The following is a 23,633-nucleotide window of genomic DNA, read 5'->3' as shown; positions in this document are numbered from 1 at the left end:
GACCAGACTGCTTGTGTAGCACTAACAAATTAGCCTCAAGATTAATGCTGACAGTCCAGGTGCACAGTGGCTCAGGCCTGTAATCCCAGCACTTTGGGAGGCCGAGGTGGGCAGATCACCTGAGGTCGGGAGTTGGAGACCAGCCTGCCCAACATGGTGAAACCCTGTCTCTACTAAAATTACAAAAATTAGCTGGGAGTGGTGGCGGGGGCCTGTAGTCCCAGCTACTCGGGAGGCTGAGGCAGGAGAATTGCTTGAACCCAGGAGGCGGAGGCTGCAGTGAGCCAAGATCATGCCACTGCATTCCAGCCTGGGCGACAGAGTGAGACTCAGTCTCAAAAGATTAATGCAGACAGGCCACGAGATTTTGAACCTCCCCCATTGCTCCGAAAGATAACATCACTATTGTAAAACCTAAGATCAGTGCTCCAGACATTTTTCACACTGCATTCTGATGCACCAGCTGGCCCCACCCAGATCAGTAATCTGGCTCAACCCGTTCTGGGATCTCACCCAGGAACAGAGGACAGGAAGAAAAATCCCACTTTGACCCCCTATGATTTCATCGCTGACCCAGCCAATCAGCATTCCCCACTTCCTGGCCCCCTACACACCAAATTATCCTTAAAAATTCCAGTCTCCAAATTTTCCAGGAGACTGGTTTGAGTAATAATAAAGCTTCTATCTCTCCTTCACCAAGTTTTTGTAAATTAAACTCTTCATTGCAATTCCCCTGTCTTGATAAATCTGCTCTGTCTGCGTATCGGGCAAGGAGAAGCCATTGGGTGGTTACACAAGTACTTATCCACTTTATGTTTCTATAAATTTGCCTGTTCCCTCTTCCGATTTTTTTTTATTTATTTTTTATTTTTTTTGAGACAGGGCCTGGCTCTGTCACCCAGGCTGGAGTGCAGTGATGCAATCTCGGCTCACTGCAACCTCCACCTCCTAGATTCAAGCAATCCTCCTGCCTCAGCCTCCTGAGTAGCTAGGACTACAGGTGTATGCCACCATGCCTGGCTACTTTTTGTAGTTTTTGGTAGAGATATGGGGTTTCACCATGTTGGCCAGGCTGGTCTCAAACTGCTGACCTCAAGTGATCCGCCCGCCTCCGCCTCCCAAAGTGCTGGGATTACAGGCATGAGCCACCATTCTCGGCCCATACCATCTTGAGGTTACAAAATGAATGGGGACTCAGAGCATGGCCAAAAACAGATTATAGTGGTAAGCAGGTTTTAGTGGCAGGACACCTTATGGGAGGGGGAAAAGATGAGGCCTGGCTAGCATAAGTGGTCTTGTTAGGTAGATGAAATCTCACAGGTAGCAGCCCTCAGAAAGAATTGATGGTAAATACTTCTTTTCCACCTTTAAAGGTGTCAGAGTCTCAGTTAATTGTTCCTAAATCTAAAGAAGAGAAGCCCCACATCAGTGAAGATTTTATCCACTGATGCAAATCTCTCCCACCAAAGACAGCTTTGCAGGGCTACTTCTGTTTGCAAGGCCCTTTGAACAGCTGTCTCAAAATATGTCAAAGAAGGATATTTTAAGGTGAAATATTTTTATTTCTTTCACTAACGTGTATAAATACTTCATTCCTTTTTTATTGCCAAATAATATGCACGGACATAGGACATTTTATTTATAAAGTCATCGGTGCTGGGTAAGGTGTCAGAGCCCCGCGTCGAATAGTGGTTGACTCGCCGCTCGCAATGGCTCACACCTGTAATCCCAGCACTTTGGGAGGCCAAGGCAGGGGGATCACCTGAGGTCAGGAGTTCCAGAGTTCCAGATCAGCCTGGCCAACATGGTGAAAACCCGTCTCCACTAAAAATACAAAAATTAGCCAGGTGTGGTGGTGCGTGGCTGTAATCCCAGCTACTCGGGAGGCGGAAACAGGAGAATCACTTGAACCCGGGAGGTGGAGGTTGCAGTGGGCCGAGATCATGCCATTGCACTCCAGCCTGGGCCACAAGAGTGAAACTCAGTCTCAAAAAAAAAAAGGGGGGGGGGTTGACTCATGGGTTGGTAGGAAGAATTTACTGACAACAATATAGGTTTGAAAAAGGAAAGTTTTATTAGAAAGAAAGAACGTGCCTTTCCAGCCCCCTACCCGGACCCTACAGCCACCAAGATGTTGATGCCTAAGAAGAACTGGATTGCCATTTATGAACTCCTTTTTAAGGAGGGAGTCATGGTGGCCAAGAAGAATGTCCACATGCCTAAGCACCCAGAGCTGGCAGACAAGAATGTGCCCAACCTTCGTGTCATGAAGGCCATGCAGTCTCTCAAGTCCCGAGGCTACGTGAAGGAAGTTTGCCTGGAGACATTTCTACTGGTACCTTACCAATGAGGGTATCCAGTATCTCTGTGATTACCTTCACCTGCCCTCGGAGATTGTGCCTGCCACCCTACACTGCAGCTGTCCAGAGACTGGCAGGCCTTGGCCTAAAGTCTGGAGGGTGAACGACCTGCAAGACTCACAAGAGGGGAAGCCAACAGAGATACCTACAAACGGAGTGCTGTGCCCCCTGGTGCCAACGAGAAAGCCGAGGCTGGGGCTGGGTCAGCAACCAAATTCCAGTTCAGAGATGGATTTGGTTGTGGACATGGTCAGCCACCTCAGTAAAATTGGAGAGGATTATTATGCAATGAATAAACTTACAGTCAAAAAAAAAAAACTTAAGAAAGAAAGCTGCGGAAGAGTGCAGTGAGGTGCCTCAGCATGAGAAAAGTAAGTGCACCACGGCAGACTTTTCCTTAGGGGTATTTATGGACCTTAAAGCAGGAGCTTAGGAGTAATGTGGACAATATTAGCCACATAGGTCATGATACGTGATTACATTTGTAGATATTTTGGTGCCTTAATGTCAGCAAGGGCTGCACAACAAGTTTCAACATGCATTCATTCAGGAGATGTAGAGAAATTCTAGTTACTTAAAAAATTTTTTAAAAGCCTGGTACCAGATGCTTGCTTTAGAATAATAGGGACATCTAATTACTTCTAAATTCCTCAGATAAGAAATGTTGCCTCTGGATGGTCGGCTTGATGGTCACCAGGTGATCTTTGCTCTCCTCAATCAGTTTTTTTTTTTTTTTGAGATGGAGTTTCATTCTTGTTGCCCAGGCTGGAGTGGGATGGTGCGATCTCGGCTCACCACAACCTCTGCCTCCCGGGTTCAAGTGATTCTCCTGCCTCAGCCTCCCAAGTAGCTGGGACTATAGACACACACCACCACACCTGCTAATTTTTGTATTATTAGTAGAGATAGGGTTTCACCATTTTGGCCAGGCTGGTCTTGAACTCCTGACCTCGTGATCTGCCCGCCTCGGCCTCCCAAAGTGCTGGGATTACAGGCATAAGCCACCGCGCCCAGCTATTTAAATCTTTTACTTATTTTATATTTAATTTTTTTCTCATGCAGCCCTCAGGAGATCCTGAGAACATGTGCCCCTTTTTACCTATTTTTCTTTCTTTCCTTTTTTTTTTTTTTTTTTTTTAAGAGACAGGGTCTCGCTCTGCCATCCGGGAAAGAGTGCAGCGGTGTGATCATAGCTCACTGTAACTTGTAACTCCTGGACTCAAGCAATCCTCCCACCTCAGCCTTCCGAGTAGCTAGAACTACAGGTATGTGCCCCTATGCCCAACTAATTTTTGAATTTTTTGTAGAGACGGGATCTCAATATGTTGCCTAGGCTGCTCTCAAACTGCTGGCTTCAAGCAATTCTCCTACCTCAGCTTCCCAAAGTCCTGGGATTACTATGCCTCGACTTTACCTATTTTTAAATTATTTGCCTTTTTGTTATTGTATAAAATTTCTTAAACTGATGTTCCACAAATGTAGTATCTGGAGACCTGTGGGTTCTCAGTCAGGTTTGTTTAATGTGGCTCTTTTTTTCCTTCTTTCCTTCCTTCCTTCCTTTCTCTTTTCTTTTCTTCTCTTTCTTTCTTTCTTTTTTTTTTTTTTTTGACAATGTCTTGTTCTGATGCCCAGTCTGGAGTGCAGTGGTGTGATCTTGGCTCACTGCAACCTCCACCCACTGGGTTCCAGCGATTCTTCCACCTCAGCCTCCTGAGTAGCTGGGATTACAGGTGAGTGCCACCACGCCCAGCTAATGTTTGTATTTTTAGTAGAGACAGGGTTTTGCCATGTTGGCCAGGCTGGTCTCCAATTCCTGACCTCAAGTGATCTGCCCCCACTGGCCTCCCAAGGTGCTGGGATTACAGGCGTGAGGCACTGCGCCCCCGGCCCTGTGGGACTTTCATTTTAATGGACATCTGCCTCTGGCAAAGATGGAGTAACAGGTATCTTCCTGCTTAAAACAACAACAGAGGGCAAAATATATCAAACAACAGTTTTCAGGACACTGGAAATAGGCAATAAAGGAGAGTGGTCTATGAGAGATGAGAAACAAATGAGGCGCCCTCTGATTGTCCCAGCTTTCCATGTGAAAGAGCTTCCAAGCTGTGGCGCAGCAGAAGGAACCTAAGCAAAGCTCGGAGATTTCCTGAGTTGAGAAGGAGCTGAGTCTGGAGAGATCAGAAAGTATAATAAATTAGCGGTTTCTTTCTACGGGGTCAGAAAGTAAGTTAGCAGTTGTTAGGGCTGGGGTGGGGGCACAGAAGAGTGGAGAGTGACTTGTAATGGGTACCAGGTTTCTTTCTGGGGTGATAAATGTTCTAAAATTAGACTGTGGTGATAGTTGCAGAACTGTGTGAATATACTAAAAACTATTGAAATTCATTAAGTTGTATATACTAAATATGTACAGCTTTTTGCATGTCAGTTATATCCCAATTAAGTAGTTTTTTTTAAATCATTGAGTTGTACATTTTCTTTTCTGTGGGGGTGGGGCAGGGCAGGTCTCACTCTGTCACCCAGGTCGGAGTGCAGTGGCGCGATCTCAGCTTATTGAAGCCTCAACCTCCTGGGCTCAAGCAATCCTCCCACCTCATTTTTTGGATTTTTTGTAGAAATGAGGTCTCATCCAGCCTGGCCAAAATGGTGAAACCCCATCTCTACTAAAAATACAAAAATTAGCCAGCCATGGTGGCAGGTGCCTCTAACCCCAGCTACTTGGGAGGCTGAGACAGGAGAATCACTTGAACCTGGGAGGCAGAGGTTGCAGTGAACCAAGACTGCGCCATGGCACTCCAGCCTGGGCAAGAAGAGCAAAACTCCATCTCAAAAAAAAAAAAAAAAAGGTCTCATTACATTGCCCAGACTGGTCTCGAACTTCTGGGCTCAAGCAATTCACCTGTCTCAGCCCCGCAAAGTGCTAGGATTACAGGCACGAGCCACTGTGCCCAGCTGAGTTGTATATTTTCAATAGGTGACTTGTTTGGTATGTAAATTGTGTATTAATAAAGTTGTTTTAAAAATTAAAAGTGAAATAAAGACATGTTCAGACATGTGAAAGGGGAAATAATTCACAACAAGCAGACCCCAATATAAGAAATGTTAAAGTAAGTCCTTAAGGCAGAAGTAAAAAGAAGAAACAGAGATAAAGATGATGTCTTATTTTTCACTGGAAACAATACAAGCAAGAAGACAGCAGAGTAACATTTTTAAGTTCTTTTAAAAAATTGTCAACATAGAATTCTATATCTAGAAAAAATATCTTTTAGAAATAAAGAGTAGAAGAAATGGTAGCTATGTGGCTAAAAAATACGATTTTAAAAAAATTATTTAAAACTGGCTGGGTGCGGTGGCTCATGCCTGTAATCCCAGCACATTCGAGGCCAAGGCGGGCAGATCACTTGAGGTCAGGAGTTCAGGACCAGCCTGGCCAACATGGCGAAACCCTGTCTCTACTAAAAATACAAAAATTAGCCAGGTGTGGTGGCGGGCGCCTGTAATCCCAGCTATTAGGGAGGCTGAAGCAGGAGAATCGCTTGAACCCGGGAGGTGGAGGTTTCAGTGAGCCGAGATAGCACCACTGCACTCCAGCCTGGGCAACAGAGAAAGATTCTGTCTCAAAAAAAAAGAAAAGAAGAAAATTATTTAATACTTTTAAAAAGATAGTTGATTATTTAAACAAAAATAATAAGAATGTATTTCAGGGTTTATAACATTTGGAAAAGTAAATGCATGGTTATAATAGTATAAAGGTCAGGAGGAGACAAATGGAAGCACATTATTGCAAGGTTCTTATACTATGCATGAAATGGTATAATATCACTTGAAGGTAGATTTGGGTAAGCTAAAGATAAATAGTATGAATCCTAAAGCAACCACCGAAATAACAAAACAAAGAGTTATAGCTAATAAACCAGCAAAGGAGATAAATGGAATTGTGAAAATACTCAATCTAAAGCAGAAAAAGAGAAAAAATTGAACAAAGAACAGGTGGGACAAATAGAAAATAAACAATGGAGCCAGGTGTGGTGACTCAGGCCTGTAATCCCAGCACTTTGGGAGGCCAAGGCGGGCAGATCATTTGCGGTCAGGAGTTTGAGACCAACCTGGCCAACATGGTGAAACCCTGTCTCTACTAAAAATAAAAAAATTAGCCTGGTGTGGTTGCGTGCACCTGTAATCTCAGCTACTCTGGAGGCTGAGGCAGAAGAATCTCTTGAACCTGGGAGGCGGAGGTTGCAGTGGGCCGAGACTGCGCCACTGCACTCCAGCCTGGGTGACAGAGTGAGACTCTGTCTCAAAAAAATTAAAAAATACATAAATAAACAGCGAAGTGATAGACTCAAATCCAACCACATCAATAATCACATTAAATCTAAATGGCCTAAACACTTCATTTTAAAGGCAGAGACTATTAGATGGATTTTTTAAAAAGTAAGACTCAATTATTTGCTATCTACAAGAAATGAACTTTAAATATAAAATCTTTAAAAGGATAGGAAGAATATACTATGCTAACATTAGTCAAAAGAAGGTTGGAGTTGCTGTATTAACACCAGACAAAGTTGATTTCAGACCAGTCTGGGCAATATGGTGAAAGCCTGTCTCTACAAAGAATACAAAAAATTAGCCAGGTGTGGTGGTGCAGGCCTGTAGTCCCAGCTACTTGGGAGGCTGAGATGGGAGGATCACCTGAGTCCAGGAGGCAGAGGTTGCAGTGAGCCGTGGTCATGCCACTGCACTCCAGCCTAGGTGACAGAGTGAGACCCTGTCTCAAAAAACAAAAATGAAATGAAACAATAACAACAAGAGTTGATTTCAGAGCAGAGAATATTACCAGAGATAAAGAAGGACATTTCATAATGATTAGAGGTCATTTCATCAAGAGGATGTAATAATCCTATGTTTATGCACTTTAACCACCAAACAGAAGGAAAAGCTTCCACTCCCTGAAAAATGGAAACAAAACACAAAAATTATACTTAAATCTCTACTGCTAACCTCTACTGCTATTTCACACACAGGGTACAGAATACCAATTTTGTGTGACATATGAAGAAGTAGAAAACTATGACTCATAATCACAAGACAACAAGACCATCAGGTGATCTAGTTATGAGAATCAGCAGACAAAGGCTTTAAAACAACAATTATAAGTATGCTGAAAATTTTAAAGGAAAAAAAAGACACAATAGGTAAAGAGATAAGGTATTTCAAAAGAAATGGAAATTCAAGAACGAACTAAAGGGAAATTACAAAATTGAAAAATACAGTGTATGAAGACTTACTGGATGAGCTTAACAGCAAATTAGACACCGCGGAAGAAAAAAATAAATGAATATAAGCTAATAAAAATTATCTAAATTGAAGTGGAGAGAGGAAAAAATGGTTGAAAAAAATGAACAGAGCATTAGCAAATTGTGGGATAATAGTAAGCAGTCTAACATACATGCAATTAGAGTTCCATAAGGAAAAGAAAGAAACAATAAGGCAGAAAAATATTTAAAGAAACAATGGCTTAAAAGTTGATGAAAAATAACAATCCACAGGTCCAAAAAGTTCAACTAACCCCAAGCAGGATAAACTTTTTAAAAATCATACTTGGGGCCAGGCGCAGTGGCTTATGCCTATAATCCCAGCACTTTGGGAGACCAAGGCAGGCAGCTCATTTGAGGTCAGGAATTCAAAACCAGCCTGGACAATTTGGTGAAACCCAGTCTCTACTAAAAATATAAAATTAGCCAGAGCTGGACGTGGTGGCTCACACCTGTAATCCCAGCACTTTGGGAGGCTGAAGTGGGCGGATCACCTGAGGTCAGGAGTTTGAGACTAGCATGGCCAACATGGTGAAACCCTGTCTCTACTAAAAATACAAAAATTAACCAGGAGTGGTGGTGGGTGCCTGTAATCTCAGCTACTTGGGAGGCTAAGGCAGGAGAATCATTTGAACCCAGGAGGCAGAGGTTTCGGTGAGCCGAAATCACACCATTGCACTCCAGCCTGGGCGACTGAGTGAGACTCTGTCTCAAAAAAGAAAAAAGAAAAAAGAAAAAAAAATCACACTTGGTACATCAGAGTAAAATTGCTGAAAACCAAAAATAAAGAGAAAATCTTAAAAGCAGCCATAGGGGGAAAAGACACATTACATGCAGGGGGTCAAATATAAATGTGAGAGCTATTTCTCATCAGAGATCATTAAGCCAAAAGTCCATTAACTGGTAAATAAACAAAATGTGCTGTATTCATACAATGAAATACTACTCAGCAATAAAAAGAAAAAAAAACTACTATAGCTATACCGAAATGAACCTTAAAAACATTATTCAAAGGCCAGGCGCCGTGGCTCATGCCTGTAATCCCAGCACTTTGGGAGGCTGAGGTGGGCAGATCACGAGGTCAGGAGATCAAGACCATCCTGGCTAACAAGGTGAAACCCCGTCTGTACTAAAGATACAAAAGATTAGCTGGGCATGGTGGCGGGCGCCTGTAGTACCAGCTACTCAGGAGGCTGAGGCAGGAGAATGGCGTGAACCCAGGAGGCAGAGCTTGCAGTGAGCCCAGATCGCACCACTGCACTCCAGCCTAGGCGACAGAGCGAGACTCTGTCTCAAAAAAAAAAAAAAAAAAAAATTCTAAGTGAAAAGAGCCAGGTGCAAAAGACCACAAATTAGATTATTTCATTTATATTAAATGTCTAGAAAAGAAAAATCTATAGAGATAGAAAGCACATTAGTGGTTGCCTGTGGCTGAGGGTGAGATTGATTGCAAATGGGTAGGAAGAATTGCTTTGGGATGTTATAAATGTTCTAAAACTAGGCTGTGGTAATAGTTACACGACTCTTTAAATTTACTAAAAATCATTGAATCATACCTTTACCATGGGTGAATTTTAGGCTATGTTAATTATACCTTAATAAAGCTATTAAAAAGGTGCTGAGACAGAAGCCACCAGTTTGGAAAGGATAAGAGAAAAACATGTAACAGAAAAAGGGCAATTGGCCACACTATAGAATTATTATATATCCAAGAGAAAATAACCAACAATATAATTGGAAAAATATTAGGAAATAGGAATAGAAGGCAATTCTAATCTGAACAAACTTATGAAAAGATGCTCAATCCTATTAATAGTTGGTGAAATACAAATTAAAATCATGATAATCTACAATCTCACATCCATCTGGTTGTCCAAAAAAAAGGTCTGACAATACCAGTGTTAGGATGAATATGGTAAAGTTAAAGTGTCCAGGCTCTGCGGCCATCAGTTTCACTCCTGGGTAGACTACTGGAGAAACACAAATGTACACAATAAGATCTTTACAAGAATTTCCATAGCAGCATGGTTTGTAATCGTAAAAAAACTAGAAACAATAAAATAAATAGGCCAGGTGCAATGGCTCATGCCTGTAATCCCAGCACTTTGGGAGGCTGAAGCAGGCAGATCACAAGGTCAGGAGTTCGAACCAGCCTGGCCAACAAGGTGAAATCCCATCTCTACTAAATATACAAAAATTAGCCAGGCGTGGTGGTGGGCACCTGTAATCCCAGCTACTTGGGAGGCTGAGGCAGGAGAATCTCTTGAAACCGGAAGGCAGAGGTTGCAGTGAGCCAAGATTACGCCATTGCACTCCAGCCTGGGCAACAGAGTGAAATTCTGTCTCAAAGAAAAATAAAATAAAATAAATAAATTAGAATGTAGTTGTACAATGGAATATTATACAGCAGTGAAAATGAGTAAACTAAAGCTATATGCATTAACATGGATGAACTTTACAAATTTGTTGAGTCAAAAAAGAAAATTGTAGAAGAATATACACAGCATGATGTTATTCATATAGTTAAAATGCAATGCATATGGAGTGTATAATATAGTAAAAAAAACATATGCATGGGAATAATTAACTCCAAATTCAGAATAACGTTTCCTCTGGGGGGAGAGAAAGGAATGCAATAGAGGAGGAGCAAATTTCTTTTTTTTTTTTTGAGACGGAGTCTCGCTCTGTCACCCAGGCTGGATGGAGTGCAGTGGCACGATCTCAGCTCACTGCAAGCTCCACCTCCCAGGTTCATGCCATTCTCCTGCCTCAGCCTCGGGAGTAGCTGGGACTACAGGTGCCTGCCATGACGCCTGGTTAATTTTTTGTATTTTTAGTAGAGACGGGGTTTCACCGTGTTAGCCAGGATGGTCTCGATCTCCTGATCTCATGATCTGCCCGCCTTGGCCTCCCAAAGTGCTGGGATTATAGGCACGAGCCACCGCACCCAGCCATAATGCTTTATTTCTTAAACTCAGGGCATTTACAGGTGTGATGGTTAAATTTTATGTGTCAACTTGTCTGGGCCAAAAGATGCCCAGATATTTGGTAAAATATTATTCTGGATGTTTCTGTGAGGGTGTTTTTGGTTGAGATTAACGTTTAAATCAGTAGAATGAGTAAAGCAAATTGCCCTCTCTAATATAGGTGGGCCTTATCCAATCAGTTGATGGCCTAAATAGAATGAAAAAGGCTGACTCTCCCCTAAGTAAAAGCGAATTCCTCTTGCCTAACTGCCTTCAAACTGGGACATTGGCTTTTTCCTGCCTTCAGACTTGAACTGAAACACTGGTTCTTCCTGGGTCTCCAACTTGCTGGCTTTTGGATGGGAACTACATCATCAGCCCTCCTGTTTCTAAGGCCTTCAGACTTTGGACTGGAACTAACATGCTGTAGACTCTCCTAGGTCTCCAGCTTGCTGACTCACCCTGCAGATCTTGGGACTTGTCAGTTTCTACAATTGCATGAGCCAATTCCTTATAATAAATCTCTTTCTCTCTCCCTCTCTCTATTTCTCCCTCTCCCTCTCTCTATTTCTCCCTCTCCCTCCCGCCTCTCTTTCCCCCTCCATCCCCTCCCTGTCTCTCTATAGTGTACATTCTATTGATTCTGCTTTTCTGGAGAACCCTGACTAATGGAACAGATATGTTTGTTATATTATTCTCTATACCTTTTGCAGGCCTAAAATAGTTCATAATAAATTTTAAAATAAATAATGAATGAATAGACGTTAAAATGTCAGATGCTATAGAGGGCAAGTAAAATGAGAACTGGAATATGTACATTAGATTAGCTATTAAGAGGCCCATGATTGCCTTTGTAGGAGTGTTCAGAGTGGAGGCCTAATGGTGATGGGTTGTAGAGTGATAGGGGGTCTACACACAATTCATGGAGTTTAACAACAAAGTGAAAAAGAGCTCTGGGTCTAGAGTAGGGTGCAAAGGAGAGAAAGGGTTGTGTTGTTGTTGTTGTTGTTGTTGTTTGAGACAGGGTCTCACTCTGTTGCCCAGGCTGGAGTGCAGTGGTGCAGTCTCGACTCACTGCAACCTCCGCCTCCTGGGCTCAGGTGATCCTCCCACCTCAGCCTCCCGGATAGCTGGAACCACAGACATGAACCACCACACCTGGCTAATTATTTTGTATTTCTTATAGAGATGGGGTTTTGTCACCTTGCCAAGGCTGGTCTCGAACTACTGGATGCAAGCAATCTGCCCGTCTTGGCTTCCCAAAGTGCTGGGATTACAGGGTCAAGCCACCATGCCCAGACAGAGAAAAGAGTTTTAATAATGGAAACACTTCGCTGTGCTGTGGGGCTTCCATACTAATTCCGTTGGAATTATCAGAGTCCTGGTCCTCCTTTGGTCGCTATGACCATTCCAGTAGAGATTCTGGAAGACTTGAACTTTGTCTCTGTGGGTACAAAGTGATTTTTTTTTTTTTTTATGTTTCATTCTTGTCACCTAGGCTGGAGTGAAGTGGCACGATCTCGGCTCACTGCAACCTCTGTCTCCCGGGTTCAAGCAATTCTCCTGCCTCAGCCTCCCAGGTAACTGGGATTACAAGCACCCACCACCACACCCGACTAATTTTTGTACTTTTAGTAGAGCCGGGATTTCGCCATGTTGGCCAGGCTGGTCTCGAACTCCTGACCTCAGATGATCCACCCACCTAGGCCTCCCAAAGTGCTGGGATTACAGTCGTGAGCCACCACACCTGGTCTTAGTAAAGATTTTTCAAAGAGCACAGTGCTACTGTCTCTCATGGAAAGAAAAGTATTAAACCCATGATGATTACATCTTAGTCTAAGGGGAATATTAAACCCACAATAAATTAAGCTAAAACTTCACAAAGACTCTGCAAGGCGTTGGGGCAGGACAGGGGGTGGGTAAGGAAGGGGTTGATTGTAACTGGAAAATCTTGGGCTACTTGTGGATGGTGTTTTTTTTCTTTTCTTTTCTTTTCTTTTTCTTTCTTTCTTACTTTTTTTTTTTCCTCCTAAAGGTTGAGCTTGGCTAAAGGAGTGTTGCTAATGGTTTCCCAATTTAGTTTCAAGGGGATTGGCAGCAGGGTTTTCCAGGCCACAAAGGCTGAAGGGGACATACTATTAGTCTGTCTCACTCCTCCCAGAAACTCAGTCTGGGTTTTACTGTAATTTCATCTTAGTCTCGTCAAAGGCACTCCAGATGAGGAGATTCTGAGCTGGGGTATTTCTTCCTACCCCTCCCAGGCAGATTGCAAGGTTTTTCCAATACTGCATTCTCCCTGGGGCTCTCCCTGGTTGGCGCGGAGAGAAAAGCGCCAGCAGGGGTCAGCAGTGTCCCACATCTGGCCGGGAGCTGCTTGCCACATGTGCTGTTTCTTCTGGCACTGCCAGAGATACTGGGGAAATTGGCGAGCACCGTTCCATTGAGGCGTTAGCATCATTATGAGCATCGCAGGCTCAAGATTCCTCTCCCTGAAAGTGGGGTGGGCTGGATGAGTGGAGGGTGTGTTCTTTATAAGCACTATGTGGGGTGTGGGTGTAGAATCCAGACATCAGCAATGCCAACTCACCATCTGGTTTTCTATCGGGAGGTTTTTATGTGTATTGGCGTGAGCAATATATTGTGTCGGTCTGGGTGTCAGAGGACGCGTGTCAGAGTTGCCTTGTTGAAATTTTCCCAGGGACCTGGGATTTCTGGATTCACCCGGTATCCAGGCTCTCCCAGAGCGGCACTTTGGCTGGCCAAGGCCTGGAGCAGAGTTTGTGCAGCGCTCCCACGGACGCCTGCCCGGGCCTGCCCCCGACACATGCTTAGTGGAATTCTCCCGTGGCAGCCCAGAGTCTCTGGAACGAAGGTCTCCACGGCCAAAGCCACGCAAGAGGCTCTCCTGCTCTCATTTCCAGACGCACCCTCATCCTTGGCCTCTCCCTGCCTCAGTTCTCTTTGACTCCTCCAGTCCTCGTTGCTGCTCAGCTCCAGGGCACCCCCACCTCCCAGGACAAGTCCCCTGACTTTACAGCTTACAGGCCCAGAATAACAGATGGCCAGAGGCATCCCATTCAAGACTCCCCGCATCCTTCCTAGCTCCTCAGTCTCTCCCACCCCAATGTGGTGGTGCCCAGGGAGGGGGTCAGAAAACCACAGAGGGCCTGTGGGAGGCGTACAGCTGGGGACAAGCGTGGGCTGGAAGAGGAGCCCAGTCTGTAGCTGAGACTCCCAGGGCCTCACGACCTTCCAGGCAGCCTCCACCGCTGCTATGACAGGCAGATGCCCGACTTTCCACCTGCTTTCTGACCTGGCTTTGGCAAGGCCTGGGCACCTGGCCTGCTTTCCCAGGAGTACAGTTACAGCAGCTGATCTAGGGAACAGGTGTGGGCTCCGTGTCACAGCTGCTGCTGAGCACATCTGTACCCACAGTGAGGAGGCTGCAGCTGCAGCAGGGCCTGTCAGTCACTCATACTCTCCCCGGAGTTGGGCTGGGGGCACTGAAAGGGCCAGGGGTTGAGAGAATCTGAGATAAGCATTCACAGAGCACCTTGCTCCTAGAGATCCCAAAGTGTGACCCCTGACAAGGTTTTCCCACAGTCAGCCTCACTGGCACCAGCAGCGTGGGAATTAGGGCTGGATTCTCCCCTTCTGCCTTGCTTCCCAGCCCTTGGGCCACAGTCAGCTCCTCCTCCTTCCTGGCTAGCTCAGCTCAGCTTTTGCAGGATGGAACTCTGAATCCTGGCTTCCAGTGGCTCTCCCAGAAAACTAGGAGGGAAGTGCTTGGAAGAATGGCTCTTTATTCATGCAAATGATTTCTTGCCATTTAAGAGCCTCAAACCACAAAATCAATTAAAGAGAAAGGGGGAAGATTTGGGGGTCTGTGCCAGCCACTGGATGCAATGCTTTACCTCCATCATCTTATCAAATCTTCCCAGCGACCCTGCTGCATAGCTATTATCAAGATCATTTCTGTTTCCCAGAGGAGAATTCAAGGTTACACAGTTAGGATGCAGTGAATCTGGGATTTGATTGCCATCCTGACTCCAAAGCTTGCACTCTGACCACTGGGCCACACTGCCTCAAATCTCCCATTCTCTGGTAAATCCGACATCTGAGCCCCATTCTTTCTCCCTTGCAGGGAATCACCTGCCTACCTCCACCTCATCCATTTCTCACCACAGCTGGATTCACCTCTACAGCCTTTACCTCCAGTCGTATTTGGCAATTCACCCACTTCCAGCTCCTATCATCCTCCCCTACCCTCACCAAAGTGGACATCGCAGCCTCTAAATCTGAATGGAGCTGACACCTAGCACCCACCCTCTCGCCAGCTACCTCTGGGTTCCCCCACCCGGTATTCCCTTCCTCACATCCAAGCCTGTTCCCCTCAGGCCCTGTCATGGCCTGAAATAGTCTTTGCCTCTGTCTACCACTCTCCAGGGTCCCTCTTGACACCTACTTCTGCTTTCCCCTCTCAAGACACCTTTTCTTGGCATTTTAAGACTATTTACTGACTATTTATTGATATAGGGAAATGCTTACAGAATGTATTAGGAGTATCTTACAATTTTTTAATAATTATGTATGTAATACATGAATAGATTCTCCTTGTAAAAAACAAACTCAAACACACAGAAAAAGTTAATGACTCCCTTGATGACTGCCAGTTTGAAGTGTTTTTCCAGACCTTAAAAAAATATACTTTCATACAAGCATATGTACATATAGAAATATATTCTTTAATGGGGCATCTTTCATCATAAATTGGATCATAATGTGCAAATCGTTTCACAACTTTTATTCTCTGTTTGTTTTCAGACAGGGTCTCACTTTGTTGCCCAGGCTGGAGTGCAATGGCGCAATCATGGCTCACTGCGCCCTCCACCTCCCAGGCTCAAGCCATCCTTCTTCTATCTCAGCCTCCTGAGTAGTTGAGACAACAGGCATGTGCCACCATGTCTGGCTAATATTTTAATAAAATTTTTTGTAGAGACAGGTTCTCCATATGTTGCCCAGGCTTTGATTCTTCTAATGCTCGGTATTAAGACTCTATGACTATGTATTATACATAGAGTTTACATGTGAGTAAGTTCTGGGTGGAGAGACACTATTCCTTGCTAGGGCCTTAAGAGTCTGGCTGCAGCTCTGCTATCACATGGGCAAAACCAGCTACATAATTTACAAGATCCAGTGCAAAATAAAAATGTGACATTTCTTGTTAAAAATCATTGTGAATTTCAAGATGGCAACAACAAAGCATTAAACCAAGCAGGGGGCCTTTCTAAGCTTGAGGCCCCGTGTGACTGCACAGGTCATATGCCCATGAAGCTGGCTCTGCAGAGACTAGCTGACCATTGGACTGGCTGTGTCCTGGATTCTTTTAGTTAATGCATTCCGTGTTCTGACAATGGACATTCCTGTCTCAGCCTCCACCTTGGATCTGGTCCCCTGATTCTGCACCCAACATTCCTCAGCCACATTCCCTGCTCCAAAGCCAGAGCTCTATGTATTCCAGCACAAGCAAAGTCCCAGGGTCCATGCCTGCCAGTCAGCATTGCTCTGGAGGCACCCACAAAGATGGCAAAGATGGGGGGTGAAGGGGGTATTGGACAATGATATTCCTGTGCCTCGAGTGGAAAGTCTCTCAGGAGTTAAGAGAGGACTGAAGTACCAACCAAGAAACCCGGGTTTCATTCCCAGCTCTGCCACTAAATTTACTGTGTCCTTAATTGGCAAGTTGCTTAACATCTTGGCACTGTTATCTCTTTATCTGTTAAAGGAGAGAGTTTGATTAGATTGTCTTTAAGACCATTCCCACTTCCAGCTCTAAAAGTCTGTATTTAAGTGACTCTAAGAGACTGTAATAATAATAGGTAACATTTGTTGACCATTACTGTATGCCATTTACATGTTGATTTAATGCTCATAACAACCGTATGAGGCAGGCACTGTTATTCCCATTTTACAGTTGAGAAAATTGAGACTCAGTTTAAAACATGCACGGGGAACAAGGTAGCTTTTTGGGGTGGTGGAAATGTTCTAAAACTTGGTTCTGCTCATGGTTGCAGAACTCTGTAGATTTAGAGTTGTATATTTCGAGTGGGTGAATTTTATAATATGTGAATTGTACCTCAATAAAGCTGTTGAAAAGAAATAAAGAAATGTGCTGAACTAGTACATGATCAAGCTCTCCACACTGCTATGGAGACTATCAAGACTCCTTTCCTCTGCATATATGTAGTATTTGAAAGCATGGACTCAGGAGCCAGACTCCTTCAGTTCAAATCCTACCTCTATCACTTACTAGCTGAGACCCAGACAAGACACTTGACCTCAATTTCTTTACCTGTAAAGTGGAGATAAAAAGTGGTACAGATTTCATAGGGTTGTTGTGGAGATTAAATGGGTTAATATATGTTAAATGCTTAGCATAGCAGTTGGCACACAGCAAATGCTATATAAGTAGGGACTATTATTATCTTCCATACCACAGGATTGCCACAGCCAGAGCCAGGCTTCTTAAAGGGGCAGGTTTTCTCCCTGCAAACCCCACCCCTATTCTCCTGGGCCCCTTAAAGAAACACCTCCTCTTCAAAGGCCATCTTTGGAAAAACACCACGATGGCTTTCAGTACATCTCACTTCCTGGTAACAGACAGAGAGTGAGAAACAGCATCTTCCCGATAAGGCAGTGACTCGCTCACTCTCGTAAAACATTCATTACTCTGACAGCTTTTCCCCATGGCCTCTTTCTCCCAGGTCCCTGTAAGCTCCAACAGTCAACACAGAGGGCCCTTCTTAAAGGGGGCCCAGGGCCAGTCATGAGGCCCGAGTGGCCAAGGATGGAGATGCCTGTTTTGCCCATGTCCGACCCCATTCCACTAGCCTAGGAAACCCCTCACTGGTTAATGAATCAAGCTAGAAAGGACAAGGATTGTTAGTGGCCAGTCAGATTTCTATCACTGAAAAATGGGTTTTCAAGCACTGAGCCCATAACCACAGTGAATTTGACTGGGGTGGGGAGGTGGGGCGGGGTTGGGAATATGAGCTGATGCTTTCTGTTTGATAATCCCACTTCTGCTTATATGTGAGCAGCACTGCAGAAACCATTTTCTCCTCCATGATCTCACTGAATACTCACCATGCCCTTGGTAGGTGAGTATTCTTGTCCTCTGGGTGTCAACACTCCCTTTTACTGATGAGCAAACTGAGGTGATGCACTTCAGCTAGCATCAGAACCAAGGCATGGAGTCAGGTCTTCTGAAGCTGGGCCCAGTGTTTTTCCACTGTGCTTCAGAGGAGGAAGTCAGAAGCTGCCTCGGACTCCTCCTTAGAAGCTCCAGTGATGCTTATTAAGTGCTCAAGAAAATAAAGCAATGTGCTATCTTCATATCCCTGCCAAGGACCTTACAAACTGCTCTGGGAGCCCCAAACAAGACAGTCTGAAGGATAAAGACGGTCTCCCTATGGGCCATGTGGAACGCAGGAGCTGTGAGTGTGTTCAAATCCTCAAAGTCCCATGTCAGATAACCCAAGCAGAGAAACAAATTAGCATTGGTCCACAGACCTCAAGGCGGCAGAAAAACAGGCAAAGCCCCCAAAGAAATCAGGCTGGGGCTGAAAATGTCACTTGCCATACTTCCTGGGGTTCCCAAAACTCTCATCTCGTCGGAGGCCAGGTCTGATACTCTATGGGAGTGACAGCAAGCTTCTGGGCTAATTTTTTAAAACTTATTTGTCAGGTTGACATTAATCCTTTTACTACCCATCTTGTCCCAAAGCAGGATTGGCTCTAAGCTGTGGAGGAGGGGAACAGAGGGGCTGTTGGGTTTTAAGGAGCCTCAGTGAGGCCAGCAGGTCCTGGAGGCCACCTTCTCGGTGGGGAGTGGGGCTACAGGTGACTATGCCAAGGGTCTCCTGCAGTGAACCTGAATCTCCCTCCTTCCATCACTCACAAATCATTTCACGCCCCAGCACCTCTCCCACTCTCTCCATCCTCCCCTCCCCACAGCCAGGTCCTTGCCTTTACCTCTTATTGATTTTCATATTTAAGGAAAATCCATTTGCTAGACTCAGAGCAACTGAGTCATCACTGTGTTCAGACAAAAACTACTCACAAAGTAGGCATTTGGCAGAGGCCACTTCTGGGATGGGCGGGGACCCTGTTTCTTACCCAAACAGTGCTCTGTCCAGAGTCTCTTCTGGCTTCTCCTCCCTGCCGCTCTGTCCTATCCACTTTCTCTTTCAGTAGCTTTCATATCCTCTGCCTGTCACCCCAACCAGACTGGCCCCTTTACTCCTTCCTCCCTCAACCTGTCCACATGCTATTATGTTTGCCTACACATACAGGTTCACTGTTGGAAATCTGTGAGTGGGACATTTTTCTGAATTTTTATTTTAGATTCAGGGGGTACATATGCAGGCTTGTTACCTGGGTATATTGTGTGATGCTGAGGCTTGGGGTACAAATGATCCCGTCACCCATATTGATTGGGACATTAGGAGCAGGGTGAGGGAGAACTTGTATGAGCAGCCACTCATAAGTGGGAGAGAAATATTGATCCTGTGTACTGATGGAAGAGATCTAACCCTTACGAAATTATAGCTTTGGCTTTCTTTTCCATTCTGGGTAGCACCCAAGGAATGACATCATCCCAGCATTACCAATGTGGATGGGGGCTATGCATCCAGCCTCACAATGGGTCAAGGAGTCATTTCACCTTCTGATAGTCATTTGCATACCTACTGTGTGGTCCTTGGTCCCTGGGGTCCCACCTTTTGAGCTCTCAAGAAAGGACAGTGCTTCTTCTTAAAGGACTAGGCTCCCCTTTGCAGGACTGGGAAGAGCACAAAAGGATTCTAGCTAGCACATCATTGAATGCCAAATTGGGCGCAGAGTTACATCTCCAAGAGTTAGATCTCCAAGAGTTAGTTACTCCAAGATCAAAGTAACAGCTAATGTTTACTGAGCATTTACTATGTGCCAAGCACTATTCTAAGTGTGTCACCTATAGTATCTCATTTAATCCTCCCAACACTCTTAGGAGATAGGAACCATTATTATCCCATTTTACAGATAAAGGAACTGAGGTAGCTAGAGGTTAAAGAGTTCAGTAAGTTCCCATGGCTAAAAAATCATTGATCCAGGATTTGAACTCATGCAGTCTGCCTTAAGAGCCCACACTTCTAGTCTTTATACAGAGGGTAAGGGCGTCACTCTGCAGTCCACCCCCTTATCCCGCGCCAAAAGGCAGTTCACTCCCTTCATGGACAAAAATCATACAACAAATCTTTTTCCCTGATCAGTTGGGAACTTCTTGAATGTCACTGCTTGTCCATTGTCTGGTGTCTCATCTCTCCATATTCAAAGCCACTGTGGCCTTACTGACTGTGTGGGGCGTTCAGGGAGGACTCAAGGGCTCTCATCCTGACTCTGCTCACACTGATTTTGCTGGCAAAGAGCTGAGACCTCCCAGGGAGTAGGCGGTTGTGCTTTCTATCCATCAGTCCTCCAACTTGCAACCCCATGGCCCTGGGAATAGTCCTCTTATTTGTTGGCAGGAGCAGGGGAATCTGCTGGGTCCTTGGCCACAGCTACTCCCTTTCCAAAGCCTGCTTCAAAGCTCAGGTCATCTGGCTTCCTTCTGCCTTCTTCCTGCAGACCCTGGAAGTCCCCAAGCCAGGAGGCAGGGGGCTTGCACTGCTTCAGAGAGGTTGCAGTAGGTTCTGGCTGAGGGCCTTCCTCCCGTTCACTCTCCTCAGGTCCTGTCATTTCCTCTCTCCTCTTCTTCCCCCTCCTCCCACTCCCAAGTCCCTGGAAGAAGGAGGAGGGGCATCGGCTGTCTGGAAGGTGGGGAGAAGTCACTTATTTTACTGAGCACCTACTATTTGCGGGGCACTTGCGGGGCCTCTCCCTCCTCTAAGACAGCTCAGACAGCATGACAGTTCAGTGGGGTGGAGAAAGAAAGGAGGTGGGTGCCCGGGGTCAGAAGTCGGGTGGAGAGGCTGGCCCATCCATCTGTCCCCTTCTCCTAAAGAACTGCGGCTGAACCAGCGAGCGGTACCCGGACGACATGTGGGGGAGGGAGGAAACCCGGCCTGGAAGTGGCGGTGGCGGGTCCCCGGGCAAAGGAAAGGCTCAATTGTGCAAAGGCTTCCTGCCCTGCCAGCTCGCGGGTCCGCCACCGAGCAGCCGCCTTTCTGCGGCCAGCCTGGGAGGCGGGACGGGAAGGCGAAGGCAGCAAAGGGTTACGGGAATAGCTTTCCAATGACAAAGTCTGGAAGGGACCCATGCCTCCGCCCCTCTGCGGGTTAAACTGGCACAGTGCAGGGGGAGGAAAGCCAGGGCGATCGGACGGATTCTCTCCTCCTGCCCGCCCCCCGGCCGCCAGGCACTCCCCTCCTGGGCCCGCCGTGGAGGCAGCCGGCGTGTGCCTGGGGCAGCGGGTCACGAGGCTCCGCCCCGGCCGCCGGGCCCGAGGGGACGGCACTTTGTTCAGGATGCCGCCTCCCTCCTCATTGTGGGGCCGGGGCCGGCGGCTGCCCTAGTGCGGGGCCCGAGGCTGGAGTGCGCGGCGGACGCCAAGCCTGGTGCGAGGGGCCGAGGCGGCCTGCGGAGCCCCGGGAAACTTTGTGCTCGCGAGAAGCGGACCCCGCACCCGCGCTGCCCTTGGGGATGCGCGACTCTGCGCGGCTGCGGCGCGGACCCGGAGCCCGGGCGGGCAGGCGCTCCGGTGAGTGGCCGGCGCGGGGCGGTCGCGCGGTCGCGGCGCTGAGGGTCTGCCGCTTCCAGTTTTGCGAGGCTTGGCTGGCAGGTCCTGCGCGGCCGAGACCAAGTCTCGGGGTAGGGGAGGTTGGTGCCCGAGGGAGGCTGTGGGCTGGGCTCGGGAGAGGCGCTGGAATAAATAACAACCAAGATGCTCGCGGCTTCCCGGGAAGGTGTGTGCCCTTTCGACCCCTATGGGACTGACTGCGCGTTTGATTCTAGAGTTGACTCTCCGGGGGGCTGCATAACTTCAGTCCCTCTGAGCCTCAGTTTCCTTGTTGTGAAATACCCACAATTTAAAGTGCGTTGAGATCTTATCATCAGGAGACACCAGGTGCTGCGTTCTTATACTCGCACCCACACGGCAAGCACACACCCTACCCGCACCTCTGCCTTTCGTTGAAGCAAGAGTTAACTCCTCCCATCCCAGCAGGAGCCAGCGGAACAGCTGGGGCAGGTGACCTCGCGGGCCGTTCCAGAAAACGTTCCCCGCACCCCCGGGATGCGCCGGGAAGCGCCCTCCCGCCAATCTCCCGGAGGCCGTCCTCTCTGGCGCCCGCCCAGTGCGTCTGGGAGCGGAGAAAGTGGTCCCGGAGGAGAGGGGAGGGAGGAGAACGCAGAAATTGGGTGATCACGGGGAGCTCACCTGAGCGCTCCCGAGGCTTGGGCTCTGGTCCCTGCTAATCCCCAGAGCCGATAAAAACTGGTCATAGGATAAAGAAGCAGCTAAGTCTGCAGCGGGCAGAGGGGAGGCAGGAACTGGAGAGGACGCGAGTGGCGGGTGGCGGGGGCGGTGTGTAGGGGTGACGTCCACCCGGCAGAGAGGGTTCCTTGTCCCCTGGAGCCGAACACAGGAAAATCAGCTGGTGAGTCAATGGGACTTTGTTAGGATAGTCACAGGGCGCAGCTGGCGCCGGCTTAAGGGAAGAGCTGGATCCCCCCTTGATAACATGCTGTTTATCTGGCTTCCTGTTTCAATGATTGGGATACCATTGGCTCGTTCAAATTCAATGCTGAGAAGCCTGTGGGCACGTTCGTTCATTGTGCAAAAGCAGAAGGCTTGCCTGGGTTTTCATCTGTGGGCTAGCTCTTGTTCCCCCTACATGAAGTCCCCGGCAACTCACTTGTAATGGGACTGGAGACTTCGCAAAAAGAATGGCCTCCCCAGGAGGAGGATCTGACGATCTGACACTGCAGAGACCTTGGCTTCCTTTAGGCCAGAGACATATATGATTCCAGCTTGCTTATGACATTTTTTAAAATCCTGCTTTGACTTTTTGTTGGTGTGTCTTTGGGATTGACCTAAGAAGGGAGACAGAGGGAACAGCTCTATGGATTTTGTCTTCTAAGATGAGCTTCCTAGTAGTATGTGCTTTCACCATCAGTTTTTAGGGGAAGTTTTCAATCATCGGTTTGTAGTTCTCTATCTGGCTGTGTTGCTAACCACCTGGATGATCAGAGAGCAAATAATTCCTCATGTCTCTGTCCTGGTTTTCACTTCTGTAAAGTGGAGCCAGGAAAAAATCGCTACTGTTGGAAGAATGAAGAAGGTTTTTCAGATTTGGGCTCCAGCCCCTAGGGTCTATTTCCTGAACTTTCCAGGTGAAAGAGAACACCAGGTGAAAGAGAACACCATTTCCAGGTGAAAGAGAACAGCCCCTGATCTGCACTTCTTCAGCAGTTTATCTGATTTCCCTTGGGGCAGGTCTCACATTCTGCTTTGCATTTTTTGTTTTTGTTGATTGTCAGTGTGCCATGCTTTGTATTTTAGATATTTGGGTGTTTGTGCACATGCCTATCTTCCCATGAGTACCTTCCAGCCAAACACCCTATCTGACCACCCACAACACTCAGCACACAGTAGGCACTTTATAGATGCTTGCCAAACTAATAGAATTGGGGAAAAAAACTAAGTAGCATTCAAAGGCCTCCTATCTCACTTAAGTGCCATTTATTCATTCTTTGGGAGTTAATTTGCTCCCCCAGACCCCCTCTACTTCTTTTTCCCTCAAAAGCAGTTCATAAAAATGTTGATTTGCCCACGGGTAAGTAGGCAAGCTTTGAATATTTGGGCTTTTTCTGGGATCTGGCTTCTTTGATAAACCTTGGCCTGGGGAAACTGAAAACAAGAATGCTGTTTTGGCCAGGTGCGGTGGCTCATGCCCGTAAGACGGGCGGATCACCTGAGGCCAGGAGTTGGAGACCAGCCTGGACAACATGGTGAA

General features: G+C 46.5%; 1 protein-coding gene across 8 annotated transcripts in view; it reads left to right on the top strand.

Moving 5' to 3' along the window:
* Nucleotides 1-3,523: 3,523 nt before the first annotated feature.
* Nucleotides 3,524-23,633, top strand: part of NAV1 (neuron navigator 1) — a 305,087-nt gene continuing 284,977 nt past the window's right edge. For 5 of the 8 annotated variants that reach the window (XR_010151245.1, XM_054657494.2, XM_054657484.2 and 2 more), the window contains exon 1: nt 21,139-21,376. The gene's annotated coding sequence lies outside the window, so the exon portion shown is untranslated. Of the gene's footprint in view, nt 3,626-21,131; nt 21,377-23,633 lie in introns of those variants that run through there. The other 3 variants (XM_063793802.1, XM_054657486.2, XM_016935613.4) reach the window with 3 other exon arrangements.

The sequence above is a fragment of the Pan troglodytes genome, chromosome 1, assembly GCF_028858775.2.
Source record: "Pan troglodytes isolate AG18354 chromosome 1, NHGRI_mPanTro3-v2.0_pri, whole genome shotgun sequence".
NCBI classification, from domain to species: Eukaryota; Metazoa; Chordata; class Mammalia; order Primates; family Hominidae; genus Pan; species Pan troglodytes.
This window is presented reverse-complemented; position numbering and strand designations above follow the sequence as displayed.